Here is a 22,749-nt window from a genome sequence, read left to right as displayed (position 1 = left end):
AGTGCAATTCATCTCTGTGCAAATTCAGCGTCACATAGCCCCTGATCATTTCCGTCCATCCTGAACAATCTGCCCATTAATGAGCTTGACTGAGAGTGGGATGAACGAATGCTTATATCTGTTGTGCTTACATAGAGGGACTCTATACCTCCTTCCTGTGATCAATAAGACATATTCAGAGTGCAGTACGTGAGATGTGTCAGATAAGATGTTATCCGCAAGTCTAAGGATTGATTGTTCAAACAGGTCTTGGGGAGTTACAGGTGCTGTCATACCCATGATTTTCCCTGCCGTTTTTATGAGATTTAATATCTGAGCCTTTGATTTAATTTGATTTAGTGAGCCTGCAACATGTCGTAGAGATTATGATTATTTATTGCTTAATTATTTTTTGTGGCACTCACTTCCAGACAGCAACCCCGTTCGTTATGATTGTCCTTTTCTTTTGAAATAATTTGCTACATGTTTGCTAAAGAATATCAGCTCAATCCATCACTTAGACTTATTACATCTTAGCTTATTTCTGCAGCTAACAGTGTTAATGTTAGCTCATATGTTAAAGCTCATGTTCCCATACTGTCAAAGGTCAGTGGCGAGAAAAGGGAAAGTGGTGTGAGAAAAGAAGAAAAATTACAGTCTTAGCAGCTTTTAAAAATCTATTACTGTAACAACACGGGTAATAGATTCTATCTATGTCTTACTTGTAGCATGATGTATAAAAAACAGCAGGAAATACACATGTAAAGGTTTTAAAAGCTGTGTCAAAGAGACATTCCTTAAGTGGAGCCTCACATTGTGATGTTACTTATAATCCCACTCACTTGCAGACTTGTGACTTCTGCAGCATTGAAATCCTATAACGTCAAACAGGTTTCTCCGCAAAATGTCAACAAAACTATTCTTAGATGGGGTCAATGGTAGAAATCTTTGACACAGGTTACCAATGCCCGGTGCTACAATGTACAAACAGAGCCAGAAAAGAGCTGTGTCTATTTTCTTTCAGTGTAATTTGTTCCAGTGAGACTTTGGTAGCAGCAACATGGATTTTGTATTCATATTTACACTGAGCAGTTCGGTTTTTGCCCTGGGCTACTTCCTTGCAAACTGCTCCTGCAAGTCTTGATCTTCAGCATCTTCTCTTCCTGACTTGTTGTGTAACAGCAGCACTTTCTTATTTAGAAGAGTCTTTGCATCGGGGGACACAACCCAGATGAAGGCAACATTTTCTGTTGTTTCTGTGGACTGTCCAAATAAATATCAGCTTCAGAGTGTGTGTGCCTTGTGTTTTATAAATATGTATGCACTGTGGATTGTTTGGCCTGTGATTCACAAATACCAGCCTGGATACGTCTCTGCAGTTTAATGCCTCTAACCACCATTTGAGATGAAGAATAGGTCGCAGTGAGACCAGCTGATCAATACTTCTTTGACAGGCTGTTAGACAAGACTTCCAACCAAAGTAGAACCAAATATATGTCCCAATTATGGACTCAAAGAGAGATGCTACTTTAGACAGGAAGCTATTCCCTGCACATCCAAAGTGTCACCATAATAAATGTCCTTAGCTGCACTGTTAAACTCTGCAAGCATGTTATTGTGACCATCTGTGCTTCCCTAGTACATACATAGGCTTGTATGTGTTTATCTGAGTGTGCATACGTGCAGTCAGTAGGCTACATTAAACCTGTGTGAATGTTTTGTATCCAATTAAATTGACAGTGTTCATTAATCATGGCACATTTCTAAACTTCATGCAATTAAAAAGCTTTTGAAAGGTTTAGAAGGAAAAACACTGAAATTGATCATTCCAGATGGTTTGTGATCACAGCAACGACTTTGAATGAAACCTTATTAAAGAATGAAGCAACAGTCTCCTGCACATGTGGGACAGACAGTTTGTATCTGTTCATTTGCACCAAAAAGCCATAACATTATGACCACTGACAGGTGAAGCGAAAAACATTGATTATCTCGCTACAATGGCGCCTGTCAGTGGGTGGGATACGTTAGGCAGCAAGTCAATATTTTATCCTCGAGATTGATGTGTTGGAAGAAGGAAAAATGGGCAAGTGTAAGGATGTGAGCGACTTAGACAAGGACCAAATTGTGATGGCTATACGACTGGGTCAGAGCATCTCCAATACTGCAGCTCTTGTGGGGTGTTCCCGGTCTGCAGTGGTCTGTACCTACCAAAAGTGGTCTAAGGAAGGACATACAGTGGACTGGCAACAGGTTCATGGGCGGCCATGGCGCATCGATGCGTGTGGGGATAGAAGGCTGGCTCTTAGCTCTGTAGCTCAAGTTGCTGAAAAAGTTAATGCTAGTTCTGATAGTAAGCGTATGGGGCTGCGTAGCTGCAGACCGGTCAGGGTGCCCATGCTGACCACTGTCCACAGCCGAAAACAGCTATAATGGGCACGTGAGCATCAGAACTAAACCACGGAGCAATGGAAGAAGAAGGTGGCCTGGTCTGATGAATCACGTTTTCTTGAACATCATGTGGATGGTCGTGTGCGTTGCTTATCTGGGGAGGGCATGGCACCAGGATGCACTATAGGAAGAAGGCAAGCCGGCAGAGGCAGTGTGATGCTTTGGGCAATGGTCTGCTGGGAAACCTGTCATTCATGTGGATGTTACTTTGACACGTACCACCTACCTAAACATTGTTGCAGACCAAGTACAGCCCTTCATGGAAACAGTATTCCCTAATGGCAGCGGCCTCTTTCAGCAGGCCCTGCCACACTACAAAAATGGTTCAGGAATGGTTTGAGGAACACGACAACGAGTTCAAGGTGCTGACTTGGCATCTAAATTCCCCAGATCTCAATCCAATCCAATCGAGCATCCGTGGGATGTGCTGGACAAACAAGTCCAAGCCATGGAGGCGCGACCTCACAACTTAAAGGACTAAAAGGATCTGCTGCTAACGTCTTAGTGCCAGATACCTCAGCACACCTTCGGAGGTCTAGTGAAGTCTAAGTCTTGACGTGTCAGGGCTGTCTTGACCCACACAATATGAGGCAGGTGGTCATAATGTTATGGCTGATCAGTGTATAATCCTCTCTCCTCTGGACTGGTAAATGTATTCAGCTGTTTGTGTGCATGTCTATGCACAGGCACACATGGATGTGAGAGCGACATGAGAGGCTGGTAATTGTTGTTCCACCTCTGTGTTGTCTGTAGGAAAGCCATCCGTGTCCCTCCTCTGGCTCTGCTTGGTCTCGGTGCTGAATTATAAATGACCCTGTGGTGTGTCACTGCTGACAGAGGAGAGTGGATATAGGTTACTCCCACCGAGCCAACACAGGCATCACACAGGGAAAAGATATCCGTGATGATTTTATTGGCTGGCTTTTACTTGTAACGTTATTACCTTTTCTTTTTTTTCTTAGAAACAATCAGACTTTTCATGCAATGACAACACTGAAAACTGGCTCACCATGGCTGCAATCAGAGACCCATGACTGGATGAAACCTGTGAAAAAAGAATGAAAAAAAAACAACAGAAGTCCAACCAACTTATTTGACTGAACAACAACATTGAGACTTTCAGTTAGATGTATCACTCCCCTCCAGCTGTTCTTCATACCGTTAATTAATGTCACATAACAAATGTTGCCACAAACAGTCTTTGTCTAGATTAATCAAGCTGGTCCCTCAGAATCATACAGGCCACCAACTGTCAGCAGATTCTTATTTAGCTTGATGGAAACAGTTTAAAATAGTAGTTCAAGTGCAGGAAATTGTTTATTATTTATTATTTTGTGTGAGATAGTGGTAAAAAGTACTACGGTACATATTTTTATTTCATTTTATGATTAATTCGACCCTCCCAACACAACAAGTTCTGCAACTTAACTGGGACAGAAGACTGTACTTTGAATAAAAATTCAACATAACCAGGCTTTCTGGAGGACCAAGTTAGAGATAACGGGTATCACAGTGCTGGCTGTAAACCTTTCTGTTAACCCAGGCTTTCTGCTTCAGGCTCTCAGCATGCTCACTGGGGGCGTTTTACATTTCATTTGATGTTTCTTCCATGCAAGAAGGAACGATCACAGGCCGCACCTCAGCAACGTCAGATGGTCATAAATCGTATCCCCAAAACAAACATAGACACAGGCTTAACTTACCTCATTAGTGTGGGCAATGGCTAGATATTAGAAAATTATGACATTTTGACAAGAAAACCAGCTTTGTTATCTCGAGATGAGATAAATAAGTCAAGATCTCATGAAAACAACTGAAATTAACCCGTAATTACACACAAAGCAGAACCAAATCAAGAAAACAACAAGATAATAATACTTTTTATCATGGGAAAACATAAAAAAAAATACAATGTATGGATGCATGTCTGCTTAGGGCTTCTGTAGTGCACGACATTTTATGTCGACAGGCTACATGTCGAAGTGTCCTTGGGCAAGACACTGAACCCCAAATTGCTCCCGGTGGCATAGCCATGAATGTGGTAACTGATTGACAGTTGGGCACTTAAGTTAGCAGCCTTTGCCATAAGTGTATGAATGTGTGTGAATGGGTGAATGTGAAATGTAGTGTAAAAGCAGCTTTGAGTGGTCGCAAAGACTAGAACAGTGCTATATAAGTACAGTCCATTTCTTCTGCTATCAATTTCAAAATGCTATCTGCTGCATTTTATATAAAGATATGTTGTGTGACTACAACTGCTGGTGATGATGTCTCCACTACAGAGCAGGAACTGCTGCTTTGCAACAAGCTGAACTCTTACTTGTAAAATGATCACTTCATTTGCCATTTACTGTGGCTCTGTACTCCATCCTAAACAGTAAGTAAAAACATCATTCAAACTGTTTGCCACATGTTTTCCACAATGTAAATACAAACATCATTTCTTGGTTCATTACATCTTTCAGAGGACAACTGTTCATCTCAGGCCATGTCTACATGTACACGGGTATTATTGAAAACAGAGTTTTTGCTTCCTTCGTTTCCAAAAAAAGACCCCGTCCACACAAGCATGGTTACAAAAAATCCCCCTCCAAACGAAAACGCCAAAACACAACAGAAACGCTGTCATGAGAATGTCACACCAACAGGCAGCGATATTACCCGGTCATGCAAAGAAGAAGAAGAATCGCGGCCAGTCAAATGTCTGAAGAAATCGATCCCATATAACTGTACATATATATATAAATGTACAGTTACTCGTGTAACTGTGTAAACATGTAAAAAGTCCTGTTAAGCATCACTGTTTTTGTCACGTCCGTCATTTTACAAGGAATCGCTTCATTTCTGACGCCTCACAAAGGAGATAATGGTGCACAGCCTGACATCGCGGGCCAAAAACGTTTACCCCGTCTACACATCTCCGTGGAAATGGAGTTTCTAGTCTTCACCCTAGCTGGAGTTTTTCTAAAGATCCGTTTTCAGTGACCAAAATCGACGTTTATGTGTGGACAAAAAGCCAAAAACGCAGAGAAAAAGCTACGTTTTTAAAAATACCCATGTACGTGTGGACATGGCCTCAGTTCCACTGTCAAAAAAACATACACAGAGGCTGCACCCTGGCTTACTTCAGCGGTATGAACCCGAAAAAGAAATCAATTTTCTTGTGATTTACTTTAATTAATGTGTCTTGACTTTGCTGAAATAACATCATCAAGATGCAGGTATATAAAAAGTCAAACCTGCGGTTAAAGCACAAATGAAAACAATGAGGGCAGGGCACACAATCACACAAGCAGGAAAACACACAAGCACAGGAAGTACAGCAACACAAACAAGGCTGAGGTTCAGGACACATCCTGAGGCAAAAAGCAACTTGTTATGTTAAAAAGAAAAAGTGATGGTTTGCCTCACCCAAATACTAGAACGTGGACAAAATCATAAAGATGTAAATGTAGCTCAGATTGTGCGTTTCATTACAGGATTTCTTCACTAATATGCACTTCATGATCTTCCCTGGATGCTCTGAGACCAGATTAGCATGTTAATTGAGCTCCATAAGTCACATCATGGCAGTTTAGTATAAATGCATGAGAGAAAACTTTAAATATTAAACACAAGCCATAATCGTCGTTCACATTTATGAGCACAGACTCTATATGTGCACTTATGAGGTGCACACTGCTGCACGTAAGATGTTCATGATCAGTACATGAAGGTCTGTCAAGAAAGAAGCTCTAGGCCAATAAAAGGAGATAAACAACTATCATTATCTCTCATCAAGGGAAACCATTAACCAGATATAGAACTGCGTCACAGTATTTCTATTAATCTCTACAGTTGTAAATGTTAAACAAATTAAAAATCGATTATCTCTGCTGAGATGATCATTTCATTCATTGTATGTCACATGGTCTGTTGGTTCGTGAAGGAAATTAATACTGAGAGCCATGCAGGTTTGCATTCATTTTATTTGAACTCTTAAGCATGTATTCTGGTTTGTTTTGTCCAAGTGAAAACATTATTTTAATTCAGGTTGTACCAAATAACAGCATCAGGATGCTGTATTTTTTTTGTTTGTTTTTGCACTCTCACCACCCTGAGCTCGCCGGTTTATAATGTTAAATTTGACAGTTACTACTTCCTCAGTGGTAAAAAATATTAGAATATAGTTCAACAAGCCTTTCTATATTGTATATACTTATAGTGTAGTTAAAAGGGATAGTTCAGATTTTTTTAAGTGGGGTTGTATGAGGTACTTATCAATAGTAAGCACTTACAGTACATAACAGTCAGCACGGTCGCTGTTAGAAGAACCGGTTGGAGTTCCTACATGGAACACTGCTACGGGGGGGGGGGGGGTAGATTAAGACTGTGCCGAGGTAAAGGGCTGCCTGATGTCAATGTGAAGCAGTGACAAACAAGTAAAATACTGCTCTTAAATGTTTGTTTATATGTAGGACTCTTTTAAGTGGCTAAAGTACGTGGTACTCCTAACCCCGTCTGCAGGGGTGCTTATACCTTAGCTTCCATGTAGGAACTCCTGGACTGTTATCTACTGTAGGTTGGACACTTACTATCAATAAGTACCTCATACAACCAACTTCAAAAAATCGGAATTATCCCTTTAAGCTTTAAATACTATATAACATCCGACCAGGCCTTAATGATTACCCACACTGATTTTATTGATCATGTTTTCAATCAAGATATTTTAATGCCTTGAGCTTTTGAGATTGAAGAAAGTTGAAGCTCAGAGTTTTTTTTTGGTTCCCATCGCGTCTTTCAATAAGGCAGGTCTTTGGTTGCAGCTTGGCCAGAGAAGGACAGCCTGTGACCCAGCATCGCTTCCATATGGGAAGCTGGGGGCTAAAGAGGTTCTACAACGGTCGATTCAAGTTCTAGCAATTACAGAAATTCGACAAAGGTTTAACTCGTAAAGATAATTGCATTGGCATGCTATCCGTAAGCAGCCTGAGAAGTCAAACATGGATCAAATTGATCCACCATGGCAAAAGGTAGTAGTAAAGAGAGAGCAATGATGTACAGCTGATGAGCAGCCCTTAAGCACATGAAGTACAACACATGCAGCGGCAATGTCACATGCCCTTTATGGCATCATTTGGAGTAGGGTCAGCCACTGTAACAGTCCGGAGCCCAGATAGGAGTTGGGAAACCTTCAAAAAAAAGGGCTTAGCCCTTTTCCACTCTGACATTCAGACTCTCTAAAGGTCCAAAAGCCTCTCTCGCCAAGGAAGTTGATGAACCAGTGAGGTGTCTTTTTGAAAGATAGGAACACCATGTGCAATAAATGGAATAATGAAGGGGCGTCACTGCATGCAGTACCTTTTCTCAATCACATGTTCCACTCTTCTTAAAGTCTCTGAAATGTCCTGCAAACTATGACAGCTTCATCAATTTAAGGACATTCCCTTATTGATAAAGAACGATACATGGGTTGAGGTCTTTAATTACAGACCTTTACCTACGTATCAATGGTTACTTTTTGCTATTTTATTAAATATATTAAACATATGAACCAATTCATTTTTACAAAGATGATATGAGGATAAGGAAGGAAGGAGGAAGTAAAGGTCTGAACTTCTTTTTTTGAGCATAGATGTAAGAGATGCAAGAACAAAAAAGCATCTGACAGAAATGGAGCGACGCCTGCGAGATAGTTCAGGCAGGAAACTGGAGCTTCACTGATTTCACACTTTACATGTGTCATTCTTCACAATCACCTGACAAACACTTACTCTATTTAAGCTGCAAGATTTCCAGTCTCTCCTTCCTGCTCTTTCATTGCCACCACTGCCCTGTGCCAGTACTGCGCTCATACGTTCAGCCCCTCCACCACCCCAGCATCCACCTGCAGGCTCCAACTGGGAGGTTAAAGATGTTATCTCATCACTCCTCAAATTTCTGCATTTGAAATAATTCAGTGAGGAGTGATGAGGTCGGAGCCTAGAGGCCAAACCAGGGGTGGACAGTAACAAAGTAAATTTACTTGAGTATCTGTACTTAAGTACATTTTTTGAGTATCTGTACTTTAATTGAGTATTATTTTTTGGTGTAACTTATAACTTTTACTCCACTACTTTTGAAAGACAAATATCAGACTTTTGACTCCACTATGAATGTTCTTGTTACTTGCGACTTTTGCTCTGAAGTCAGCTGATGAATTGTCTTTACTTTTCTAAAATCCCAAAGGCAATAAACTGTGTTCATGTAGTTCTGCGTGTGGTTTGTCTAAGTGGTGTTGCCGTACCTGTACCTCGTGCGTCTCCATGGTTGAACGTAGAGCAAAGGTCACTTGGATCAGGCAGTTCTTTTAGTGGTGCTAATAATGGCTACGGCAGAGAAGGATGACGATTCTCCACCTGAGCACCCATGGCCATATCTTCAGCCCATGTTTGAGGTTTTTGAAATGAGGAACGATTGATATCATTTAATCATAGTCTACAAAAATTCACTGTCCTATTATTTTATTTTTTTGGAGCTGCAAATCTGCAACATGTGAGTTTAAAAATCAAAATAATGTTTTCTAAATTAACATAACGTGGCAGAATGCACACTCATGTATTCTTGACTGCAGAGTAATATTTGACCAGGAGTATCTATACTTTGACTCAAGTAATGAAGTTGCGTTCTTTGTCCACCACTGCACCAACACAAGCCATGTTCTGCTACTGCAATAAACGTTTCAAACTATCACAAACGTGAATTATCTGACTGAACGGTCTTGGAGAAAGTTAGTTCTGCAATTTGAGTTACTTTGGTTACCGATCAGGAAACTCTTACTTAAATTAAAGAGACTTTTTAAATAAGCTTTTCCAGGCTTTTCCTTTATAAGGAATCAGCTTTAGGTTAGTTTCCCAGCATAAGTTGCCAAACTAACTAAGCTGTTTTTGCCTAAAAAGTCATCCTAAAAGAAGTGAAGACTAACTATAATAAACCTGGCTTTTTAAAATTTGCATTATTGAACAGGCCTTTGATCTGTACTCTGACCTACCAACAAACTGTCACTGTTCACCTTTAACTTATATTCACAAGACTGACCAGTACGAATATAAAACGGTATAAAAAGGACATAAACTGGTGTGATTTCAGCAGATTTCTGTTATGTCACTTCTGGTCTGTGACGAAGTGTTTTTCTGACAGCTTTGCTGAATTTGAATAAGCAACAGACAGTCAATGAGCGAAGGATCTTGACATGTTTCTTTGCTTGTCTCACACCCATGCTAACGAAGGCTTGTCATCCTTTTCTAAACATTTGTTGAATGCTGAAGACAGCAGGGGTTTGAATGATTCTCAAACACACACATGCACACTCCTCTCCCCTGTCTCTACACCCCCTTGCTCTCTCCCACAGGCTGTATAATTCATTAGGCGTTAGTGGGGTTTGGCAGACATTGGCTCTGGGAGAGTTGAGAGTTGTTACGTGACACGAATTTGGCAATTACCAGAAGAAACATGTCCAAACGAACTCCACGGGAAGACTTGCACTGTCCAGAGAGAGAGCGGGCAGGGCAGAGAGAGCTTTGGTGTGTGGTGGTGAGGTAGATTACAGGTGTCAGTGATGCCCTTGACTGCTGCGAAGGAGCTCACAGCGAGTGGCAACCATCCAGTAGCGTATCTAATTCGCACCAATTCAGCCAAATCCAATAATGTTTTGTGGGAGCCCAGATGACATTAAGAGGTTGTATTTAATGTTGCCCAGGCTCCATTTGGGGTTGGACAAAAGTATGTTTACTTCTGATAATCATTAATCACTTTATGACTCCCTCCAGGGAAAGTCCCATTCTGCCTGAGGGCCAGTTTCACAGCATGACACCTGAAGCTAGTAGATATTTATTTATCGACTCAGAGACACTTGAGCTGGTCCTGCAGATAGAGAATGTTTGTGTTGACTCAGGCACCATGCTACTTTGGCATCATGAAGAAGGTATGTGTGATTTTCAGTAATTAATAAGAAGCAAGTGGGCATGGCAAAGATTTGTAGTCTTCAATCCAGCACTGGACTGGTGATCTGGCATACTGTGAATTCCCCTCGTTGGCTGATGCATTTTTGATTGGCTTCTTGGTGGGTGAATTCAAAGATCTTTAGATCTTTCATGATGATGGGGGGAAATTGTGGGTCAGGGGAGGAGCAAGGAAGCATAAGTCAGTGCCACAACAGTCTCTCACTGCCTGCACGTTCATACTCAGTGGCATCAAATTGGAACTGTTGTCATAAATGACTGATTACCAGTGTTGCCAATATCACAAATGTGACCATGTTAAATCATAACTGGCACTCCTGAAAAATCATTTCTGTCATAAACTGGCTCACAATTTAAAAAAAAGAAGGGAAAACACACACAAAGGCTTAAGTTCAGAAATAACATGTATTTAACAAAGTTGAGCGATCAGTAACATAAGTAATGTAGCTGAGTGGAAAGTGTATGGAGGTGTTTCATGCTAAAAATAAAGACAAAACAAAGCAGCCAAACAAAGGCACCTTCTGGGAGCTGGAAGAGAGAGGCAGGCTGGCTAGCTGTAAAGGCTTTCCAGAATAAGCAGGAGGAGGAAGACTTATCAGTTATGTTGTTGTCAGGGGCGGCTGTGGCTCAGTGGTAGAGTCGGTCGTCTTTCAATCAGAAGGTCAGAGGTTCGATCCCCAGCTCCCTCAGGTCCTTGGGCAAGACACTGAACCCCAAATTGCTCCTGGTGGAATAGCCAACGGGTATGAATGTGATAACTGGTTGACAGTTGGGCACTTTACGTAGCAGCCTCTGCCGTCAGTATTGTACATTTATGAATGGGTAAATGTGACATGTAGTGTAAAAGCAGTTTTGAGTGGTCGCAAAGACTAGAAAAGCACTATATAAGTACAGTCCATTTACCATGATGACTGTTTTTGCTGTGATATCATGTATTTCACTAACAAAGTAATGAAAACCAAGATCATGTATGAAGGTTAAAGGGATGAGGCTAAGGGTTAGGAAAGGGTATAAATTGGGATCACATTTAGGACAAAGGTGATGGACCACTATCAGCTGGTGTCGAGAGGACAAGGGAAAACCAGAGAGGTTGAGACTTCAGCACATCTCTAAGCTTCAGGCGTAGAGATGTGTGTGCAGATCAGCGGCAAAGGATTTTAGTGATTTGGTAGGGATGGCTCCAATTCATAAGGAATGCCCTGTGTATATATTAGGAAATGTTCCTGATCTGGTAATGATTTATTGAAAATTGAAAACAATTCAAAATTGTGAATGATAATAAACAGAGGGTCTTGGGGGGAAGCTTGAGTTGAGCTCATGGTTCATGTGGACTTGGCCACAAGTCTACAATAATGACTGGGTACATTTTGCAAATGGTGAAGGAAGGAGTGCGAGAAGAGAATATGGTCCGAGAACGCCCTGCTGCCGAGGGGTAGCCAACAAAACATATGGAGGCAGCTGCATCTGTAAACAGCTGGATGTCTTTTGGTTTAGTGATGTGGTCATCATCAAGAATAAACCAGTGCTACAGCTCCATCTTGCATGCTTTGGCCAGGGTAATGTGTTCGTGGAGATATGGAACTTAGGATGCTATGTAAACGAAGTGTGAGAAGAAGGATTGACCTCGAAGGATGATGCATATGGCATAGCTGAGGTAGCCTAGCAGGAAGAGATGATGGTATTTGGTGCATCTGTATGCTAGCATAGTAGGCAGGTAGGCATAGAGTGAGACAGAGTCAAGGAGGATGCCAAAATATTGGGATGTCCTGGAACCTTCTGTTTTCTCGGAGGGAAGAGGAACTCAAAGTTTATTAAATGCTGAAGTCCGAAGGGGCAGGTGTGGTGTAGTAGGTGTGAATGAACAGCTGGATACAATACAGCCATACATTTGTTGAAATGATTTAAAGACCATCCTCTCCCGGGCAGAGGACCGGTTTTCCTCTTATATCCACGCCTTTGGGAAGAGGGCCAAGGGCTGTTGGCTAGGTGTTAGCTTGTTCAGGAGTGACTGATGGTGAGGTTTGTAAGGGACAGGCTGCAGAAAACGACGGGGCTTCGTTTATTTAAAAAGGTGGAATACATATGGGTTGAGCAACATTACACAGTTTTGGATATTAGGGAGGAGTGGATAAATCGCTGTGAGTTGTAGTACTGGGTGTGGTCTCAACAGCTGTTGTGGCTGGTATTGAGAAGGAGCTGAGGTGGCTGTAGAAGATGAGATAGAAGGAATGACAAAGGAGGAAAGGATGCAGAAAAACTAGTCCATGCATTCGTTACTTCCAGGTTGGATTATTGTAACTCGTTACTATCAGGCTGCCCTAATAAGTCACTAAAAACTCAGCAGCTGGTACAAAATGCTGCAGCACGTGTGCAGACAAGAACTAGGAAGAGAGATCACATCTCTCCTGTATTAGCCTCTCTGCACTGGCTTCCTGTAAAATCTAGAATAGAATTTAAAATCCTTCTTCTTACTTACAAAGCTCTTAATGGTCAGGCACCATCATATCTTAAAGAGCTCATAGTGCCATATTACCCCTCTAGAACATTGCGCTCCCAGGATGCAGGCCTGCTTGTGGCACCTAAAGTGTCTAAGAGTAGTGTTGGAGGTAGAGCCTTCAATTACCAGGCCCCCCTCCTCTGGAACAATCTACCAGTCAAGGTCCGGGAGGCAGACACCCTCTCTTCTTTTAAGAGTAGACTTAAAACTTTCCTCTTTGATAAAGCTTATAGTTAGGGCTGGCTCAGGCTTGGACTAGCCCATAGTTATGCTGCTATAGGTTTAGACTGCCGGGGGGATCTGACACACCAAGCTTCTCTCTCTCTCTCTCTCTGACTCTCTGACTCTCTCTTTCTCTCTCTCTTTCTCTCTCTCTCTCTCTCTCTCTCTCTCTCTCTCTCTCTCTCTGTCATATTAATGCAGCTCATTAACTCTGTATCTTCTGGTCCCATTAACATTACTAACCACATATCTTCCCGGGAGTTCTTGTGCTCCCTTGTCTTGAAGGTTCCTGGGGATCGTTGCTGCAGACCACCTGCTGCTGTGGACCTGCTCGACTGCAACAACTACTAACATCAGCCTTCCCCATAGTATCATTATTGTTGCTGCTAATGCTAATAGTAGACCTGTTGACTTCAACTGTTACAATTACGATTACCTCAGCCTTTATCATTACTCTCTCACTAATTTATTTATTTATTCATTATTTAGCCAATCTTCACCCTAGTCTAGCACTATTATTGGCATTGTAACCATAAGTATGTGTCTGTTGTTGTTCATGTAACAAGGACATATGTTGTTGTTGTAACAAGAACATATGTTGTTGTTGCTCTCTCTGCCTGTCTCTATCCTGCATCTCCTTCTATCCCATTTTCGGCCCATCCAGTCGAGGCAGATGGCTGTTCAACATGAGTCTGGTTCTGTTCGAGGTTTCTGCCTGTTAAAAGGAAGTTTTTCCTTGCCAATGTGCCGAATTGCTAAGTGCTACTCATGGTAGATTCATGTTGGGCCTCTCTTTAAATAACTTAACAAAGAGTCGGTCTAGACCTGCTCTTTCTGTAAAGTGTCTCGAGATAACCCTGGTTATGATTTGGCGCTATACAAATAAAATTTGATTGATTGAATTTGATTGATGTGCAGCATGCATGTTCTCATCAAGTCTATAAAAAGACCTATTATTCATTAAACTGCCCCATGTTGCAACCATTCATTATTCCTGACTTCCTGAATGGATTAATGTGAGTGTTGGAGATAATATATCATATAATGTTTATATATATGTTTTTATCTGTTGTGCAGCACTTTGGTAACCTTGTTGTGTTTAAAATGTGCTATATAAATAAAGTGGATTGGATTGGATTGGATGCAGGGATGGAGGGATATATGTGTGTGGTTGGGAACAAAAGGGAATAACATGGCTTTAAAACAGGTAGGAATTTTAATGGATTTGCTGTAGAAAGCTGGGCTTCTTTTGGTCATGGGATTGGCCATGACGTCATCAGCATATCTGTGGATCTGACACTGGGAACCCAGAAGTGTTCTGCAATTGCAGATAAGCAGAGAGGTGATTTGCTGAGAAGCTGCAGAGTTGAAAATGTTTTGCTTTGTTGTCAGAACAGTGGAGTGGGATGTTTTGCTGGCGAGCCACAGTCCACTCCAATGTTTGGCAATGTTCGCAAGTGTTGGTAAGGTGAATTCTTGTCATGGTGGCTTTTCCTGTCTTGCAAGTCCCTGGGTCAATTTGCAATTTCCCCAATACCAAAGAATGAATAAAAAAAGCAATATACAGGCAAGCAGAAAAGAGCAGTAAATGGCTAAACTCCGGGCTAAACTCCAGACTCTTGATATCCAATACTGGGAAAGCACTTTAATCTACCTTTACCTTTATCCTTATCATTTTACAAGTAATAATGAACCACTGAAATACAGAACTAGACTGAGAATGAATATAACTAAGTTAACTCCCCAAATTATGTCCTCCCTCTCACCAGGTGTCGGGTACTCCGCAGTGCTGACTCATTTTCAGCCAATTTCCCTCTCAGGCCTAGAAAACAGTCGCTAAAAAAAAAAATCTTCCTCCAAGCTCAACATTTTTCACTTGAAACTTTTAAAAGACATACTGCCCACTGTCAGTCCCTGAATCTCATCAAATATTGATTGCTCCTTGGCCTCTGGTACATTTCCTTCCTGTTTTAAACATGCAGCGGTGCAACTCTTATTAAGAAAATCTACTCTTGACCCCCTCACCCTCAGCAATAACCACATTTGTCTAAAAAATCGTTCTAATGTAAGATATTGGTGAAGGTTATTGCTTCTCAAGTGATTGCTTATATGAGTACAAACAGTAGCCTACATTTGACAGCCATCATTGTGCCACCAATATGCTGACGACACGCAGTTTTATGTCCCTTTGCAATTGTAGCAGTCTTCTGGAACTTAGCACCTGCCTTTATGGTATGTTATCAATTGCTTGACTTTTCAAAACTTCCTAAAACTTGTAAAAAAAATAAATCATCTTGTTTGTCACATCCAATTAGTTTGCACTCTCGATGACCAACCTGCTGAAACCCAGTTTCCTGAATCTGTCAGTGCTCTGTGTAAATTGTAATTCTATGATTTTTTTTTTAACTATTGTATTTCATTTTATTATTTTTTTCATCTAGTTTTAATCACTTTGTGAGGCACATTGTAACTTTGTTAAATAAATGAATGTATAAATAAATAATTATTTGATTATACTTTTAAATTTGTTAAGAGACCCTTGAATGGAGATGACCCTTGATTGCTTTAATAACCAGTGATAGTTTAATATTAAAACAAATAACCACTTTATAAATTTGTATTTAGCGTAATATAAATCACAGTTATGGGTCTGTGTTTATATTTCTTCAGAAATATTAACTTTTCTCTCTGCTTTGAAGGGAATAAATAAAAGAAGTGGGTTCTTTGTCTGAGTGATGGCAAAACGGTTCATCACCTACAGAGAGAAAACACAACAGGGACGTCTACGTTCTGCTGAATGAGCTGCTGTTCCATAGAAAGAAGATGGCTCTAAAGGGGGCTGGCCCTCAGGCTTACTGATGAGATGTTGACTTTTATTATGCGCCTAACCCCAAAATATTAAAAACAAGCTTAACTTTCACTTTTTTTATCACTTAACACCATGATCACATGATATGGAAGCGTTACATGATGTCATTCTGTACCAATTAACCACACTGTCTGTGTCATTATTTAATCTTTAATTTGTAGCAAATTACTTTTTTCTTTCCAGGTAACCTCCAAGTAAATGATGAGGACATTATTACAAAATCAGAGCTAAGGACCGGCCTGGGAGATTCTGTGCTGTTTAAATAACTCATTAAACAATGAAACTGATTTTACACTTATGACAAATTGATTGGGACACTTCTGCTTTGCTGGAAAAAACACAATGATATTGCTGAGTTAGTGCAGGTCTGGAAATGAGACACTAAATGACTGTAATCAGAGCTGACATGAAGAAATTAGTCTCACAGCCACATCTAGATTCATTTATGTGGGCACACATGTTACCACACACACACACACCGACAGGTACATCCCGCTCCCAGCTTATTGCATATGGATGTGCACAGCCTCAGGCCCTATTGAAATACACTATGCATGGTATGCTCTCGTGCTTCTATGAATCATAATGAATATTTCATATTTGGCATACCTTGTCTGGATAAGCAGATGGTACCTCTTCCGCCTGTCTCCTGTGCACCTGGACCCTGTTTAGATGTAAGCATTTAAAAATGTCTGGCCCCTCTCTGTCTTTATCTCTCTCTCTCTTTCCCTCTCCCTCTCTCTTTATCGTTTCTTTGCTCATTTTCCAGGAAGCATCTCATTACTTTCGTTTGACAACATGAGATCAGCTGCGTAATTGGTTCCTGATTTCCACCACAACAAATGGGCTCTGTACTATAAATATAAACTTATGCAGCACTTTGTCCTTCTGAAATACCCATTGAAGCTATATTTATACCCAGTATTACCCCTTGGATTATAGGCTGTTGTTGTTTTGGTTTTATGGGGCTTAATAGCCTTGTTTGTGGTTTGTATTTGTTGCACAATTTGCTAAAAATTGACAAAGCATTAGAACATTTTTCCAATGAGCCGAGCAGAAAGGGCCCTTATTCACCTTAGGATAATACGTTTTATTTTGGCTAAAAAGCAGGGCTGCTAATGATCAGATTCAAACTGTAGCCGAGTCGAGGGCTAAAAAAAGGAAGACGTCATTCTAAGAGCGCTAATCCAAATGTCCCTTTTGACTTTTAGTATTTACTATGAGAAAGTCATTGTAAATCCTCCGTTTGTGTTTTCGTGCACGATGGAGACAGCGTGTCTAACTGAGATACATTCTTGTGCAGAGTCACTGTTATCCATTTCATGGGCATCCCATTAGTCAACCATGTGGTGCACAGGATGCCAAAACAAAAACGAAGGGGAAAAAAATGGATTTACAGAGAATCCCGAAGAGATGTCGCCAAATGCAAGAGGCTGTGCTAAAGCCTGACAGACGATCTCAACGGAGCCAAGCCGCCCATCTCCCAGATGGCTCCATCTACAACAGTTAGGGGGGTGTACGATAAGACGTTCCTTAGAGAACTCATGAAGCTTCTGTTACTGCAAGAAAAACCTCTTAAAAATACATGTTTGGAGAGTTTAAGACAGTATTATTTTCTTATGTATGTATATAATTGAATTCAAATTGACTCTTGTGACTTTATGTGCAATGGCAATGCTTTATCTTGTTGTGCTGCAGGCTTTTTTTTTTGGGAAATGTACAACTGAAGCATTTCTTTTAATTATTTGATCAACAGAAAATGTTGCCTAAGTCATTTAACAAATAAAAATGCTGAATATTTTCTGATTCCAGTTCCTCACACACAATAATTTGCTTCCTTTTCTGCTTTATATCATCTTAAGAAAATGTCTGTTTTCTGTGACTGTTTTATGGACATAAAGCAACAGTGTGAAGACGACAACTTTGGCTTTGACAACTTGTGATGCAAATTTTTAACTACTATATTTTTCTTTTTATCAATAAAACAAAAACTAATCAAACAAGTTCAAGTTTACTAGTGTAAAATGCTCTCTTAATTCTGCAGGTCAGTCAGTGGGTTGATGCATTGCTTCTTAATCAGAATCAGGTTTATTGCCAAGTTGGTTTACACATACATTGAATGTGTTTTGGGGTTTTGGGGTGAAATTAATGAACACAAAAGTAGAATTTTAAAACAAAGTGAGAGGCTAGTAAAAAGTAGTGCTCCTACTGTCAGGGGACTTAAAGCTCCTGTGAGGAGTTTTTTTGCTGGTTATGGAACAGACTGAAATTAATCCTGATTACTCTATATGACCTACAAAAGCAAACCTGACCATCAGCAACAGGAATGATTATTTTTATATAGTTCTTTTTAATACCTGAAACCGGTGGCGGGGGGTAGGTGTCATTTAAAGAGATTAACTGCACTCTGCCTTTGCTTATATTTTCCAGGGCAAAAATTTTAAGTGAGTGATACATATGACATATGAGAAAGCAGGATGAGATTTTTTGTTAAAAACCACCACTTAAGCATGTACAGGGCAAACTCAGCAAAGAAATAAGAGGTACGGCTTTGTCCACAGGGGGCGCCAAAATCAACACAAACTGAAAGTTCCTCACAGGAGCTTTAAATAAAATAAGATTATAAAAAGGACAATAACAACAAAGATATATAAAACAATATGTATATATATATATAAAATTATGTAAAATATGTAAAACAGGTGTAATTACCGAGCCCTAGTTGTGCAGGTCTGTGCAAGATGATGGTGAGTGCAAATATCTAAAAGTATAATATTTAAAAACAATGCAATGTAAAAAGACAATACTTCAGTCCAGTGTGCGTTAATGTAACTCATAAAGTCTGAATTAGAGTAATATTAAGACATTATTGTGATGTTGTAGTAGAATAAAAAATGGCATAAATATGTTATTTATATATTACATGGGGATGGGAATTGCAGGGTAACTCGTACGATACGCGATACGCGGCCTACATAATATATATAAGATAATATCATGATACAGCGATTCTGTGATAATTGCATTGTGAATTGCGATATCAATATTTTGTCCCACCCCTAATATTTCACTAATGGAGGTAATATCAGCAGAAACTGGCATCCTTCCATTTTCAAAGACAATAAGAAGTTATCACCAGGATGGGAATGGGACTTTTTTTTTTTAAAACACACCCAAAGGAACAGTATAGCCATTTCTATGTAACATTATTTGAACCATAATTGTCCATTTTATGTTAATATAAGTAAAAGGAATTCATGTGTAATCCAGTATAAGTCTTTCTTGGTTAAAGTATGGAAGCAATCATGTGTCTAAAGACTGATCATTTATCTAAGGTAAGCCCTGCAGTTCTCAGTAGCCAATATGTTAAGCAAGTATTAAACCGGTTCATCAATGCAGCCAGAACCTTTGGGAAGCTTTTAAAATAACTTCAATAAAGAGGTTTTTTTTATTTGAGAAAAAATCCCACTGTAGACAGATTATTATTCTTTTGAGCTGAAGCCTCGTACAGGAACGTTCAGGAGTCGGACAAGGTGGCGGAAATTAACACTGGAGCACTTAAGACTAAACTCAATCTGCACCCATGTCTGTCTGAGTGGCTGTTAATTAGAAAGAGGAGGTGATAACATCTCTCTGTCTGTCACTGCACCTCTCCAAACCAACATATTTTGTTTTTCTTCACCTTTATTTTAAGAGGGCGCTGCCACACCAGCATTAATGATCAAACAACTGCTGTGATTTTTTAAAGTTTGTTCCACGGCTCATTTTACCCATAATATAAAAAAGGCTCAATAACACAGTGTGTGTGTGTGTGTGTGTGTGTGTGTGTGTGTGTGTGTGTGTGTGTGTGTGTGTGTGTGTGTGTCTGTGTGTGTGTGTGCAAAAAAAAGCTGAAAAAATTAACTCTAGTCGCTATCAACTAGTGTTTTTTTTGTGTATCTCACATATAAGCTAATGACTAATGGTTACATCAGTAGTACACCAATATAAGGTAGCAGTGCTATGATAGCAGAGAGAACTGCAATTCCCCCTCAGCTCTACAGACCTTTATATCTTTCCACTTATTGTTTGGTTTTATGGCATGCACCATTAAAGTTGTGGTTTACTCTTAACGCTCCCATCAGTCTAATTTCCTGCCGATCAAGTAGCTGGTGAACTAAGTGGAGCATGTAAAAGCTATAAAGCCATACATTTTCTGAGAAGTCTAGACCTAACCAATCATTTTAGCCTCTGTAGTGGATTCAGCCGGCAGCTGTTTTCAGCCTAAAAGCTTAGATAAATCCAGAGTTACCTGCTCAGCACCAAACAAGACACATTTAGCGAGACAAGGAAGCAAAACAGAGTAAGTGAGTAACGTGTGTACATACCCAGCAAACATTCATTAAATGGTGATGCCGTGTTCCTGCTGAAAAATGTTCCTTGTCAGATGCTAAAGATTGCAACACTTTCATTAAGCAAACAACTAGAACGTGACGTTTTTTCATATAATTGCTATGAAAAAAGCTAATACATGTGTTTTGTTGTCCTTTTTTGCTAGTTTGTTTTTCTAATATAATCACCTTTGATAGTTAATTTATTTTGTTGTGAAACGGTCATGATCGAACAGCTAAAAAATGTCCACTTCACGTACAGTAGTATTATTCCATGCCCATTATATCTCCATTTAAATTTTAAGCCTCTTTCATTGTCATTGCCAAAACATTTTTCCTAGCAGTTTTTGATCCTGTGATACACCACGTTCATGCTTGATATCTCACAAGATCTCATGTGTCACCTCTGACCTCTCATGCTTAAGCAGAATTCAATAGGAGATGGTGGCCTGATGTTTGTGCAAATCATGATTTTTTTTAAAACTCAGCTTATCTGCCAACATTACCCGACACAACGACTGTCGGCTGGATAAGTTTGATCACATATATGTACATTATTTTAGTCAACTTTCACGGTCCAACATATTGGACATTCATTCATGTATATAATTGTATTTGCATTTTGGTACAGTGTTCATGGTTGCAGTTGTGGTTGGCAAGCTTGCTTTAAAAATATAATGTATACTTAATAAGCCGTTAGTTTCGGTCTAGAGTATAGATTGTAAAGACATTGTATTGACTTTCAGCTCTGAGTACAACATTATATAGAGTATTTGGGTATATATATATATACTATATATTATAGGATCTTGGTGTCACAGTGGGTTACTAAACAATGTCATTAAGGCTTATGAGTTTTATAAAAATAAAATACTTGTTGCAGCATTTATTGGTGTGTGTGTATCAGATTCATGTAGTAAATTACATTGTTCAAACATCTAACCGACGTCTGGGTAACCAGGACGTTGATTTGCTGATTTAGGAACGTGAAGCAAATAAAAACTCTACTCTGGACATTAAGGATGTATAAAGCTATTTAATGCACACTCATGCTTGAATTGAATTTCAATGTTGTAACAGCCTTCATGAAGGACATATAGATGACGTCCAGGTTACAGCCCAGAACTTTTTTGACCATCACCGTCTTGATTCCATATTAAAAAAACATTTTCTCAACATCTCAATATTTGTCAACATTTTACATTTTTAACTTTTACCCCGGAGCATTTCCATGCTTCGGATGGTATCAAATTTCCCTCTAATAATTTGTGATTTCACTGCAGAAGCGAGCCCCCTGAGACAGAGCTACAGAAAGATTTAACACTGTGCGCTTGTGTATAGAAATAACACACATCCCCAATGGCAGGATGTTTAAAAATGAACGACAGTTCCCCTGGCAGCTTCACATTCCTCGTCCTCACTGCTGACAGCAAGAAACAGAAGTAAAATGTCTTATCTCTCAATGCCCATCCTGTTCAGCTTGATGGATGCATCCACCATGATCACATGTCAAAATATAGCAGCCAAGAGCCAAATCACAACAGCATGTGATGGTGCTTTTACCGCAGCATCTGTATTATATAGGAGTCAACATACAGAAGATGGTTATCGCCTTGACTGCAGCTGAATTTCATGCTGAAAAATGAGTTATTACTTCCAACATCAAAAGTACATCTAGCTTTAAAAAATCCAAGTTTAACATGATAATGAAGTTTCCCCTCAGCTGAAAGTCTTTCCCTGTCACCCTGTCTTTATTTATGTATGCCTGCAGACCTTTATGGTGACGTGTGATCATAAAGTCTCACTGGTCTTCATTAACGTTTTATTCATAACTTTTGTAACAGACGAAAGAAGAAAAGGAAAGAGAATAAAGGAAGGGGAAATGGACTCGGGAGAGAGAAAAAAGGTGGGGGACATTGAAAGATGGCTGAGATGAGACAGACATTAGAAATGAGAGTGGATTTGCACTTCAAATGCCCTGTCATTCTTTTCAACTATAACATACAGCGTAAGAGTAATGGTGGGGGTGTTCAACCGTGTTAAACTGGGAGCTTATATACTGCAAGAACTGGAGCTTCTATGTAATGAAGTGTAATGTGATGAATGTGTAATTATACCTTGAGTTGATAATCACAGAGAGGGGACACAGTGTCAACTGATTTCGAGATGTAGGAGAAAGTGAAAGAAGTCTTAAATATATAAGGAACTATAGAAATGCACATCAAATACCATAGATTTTTCCTGAATTAAGAAAATGCAACCTAGAGGCTGAAACCTCCTTTTTCTCAATAACATAGAGTTTTCTTGAGACATAAAATATCATAGAAAAAGCGAGACTGTGCTGGAAAACACCGGTTGTAAATAGATTGTTCTGGGGCT

This window comes from Semicossyphus pulcher, unplaced genomic scaffold (assembly GCF_022749685.1).
Source record: "Semicossyphus pulcher isolate SPU_LCO1_2020_fin unplaced genomic scaffold, fSemPul1.0.p SCAF_5, whole genome shotgun sequence".
NCBI classification, from domain to species: domain Eukaryota; kingdom Metazoa; phylum Chordata; class Actinopteri; order Labriformes; family Labridae; genus Semicossyphus; species Semicossyphus pulcher.
The sequence above is the reverse complement of the archived record's forward strand: the minus strand, read 5'-3'. Positions refer to the sequence as shown.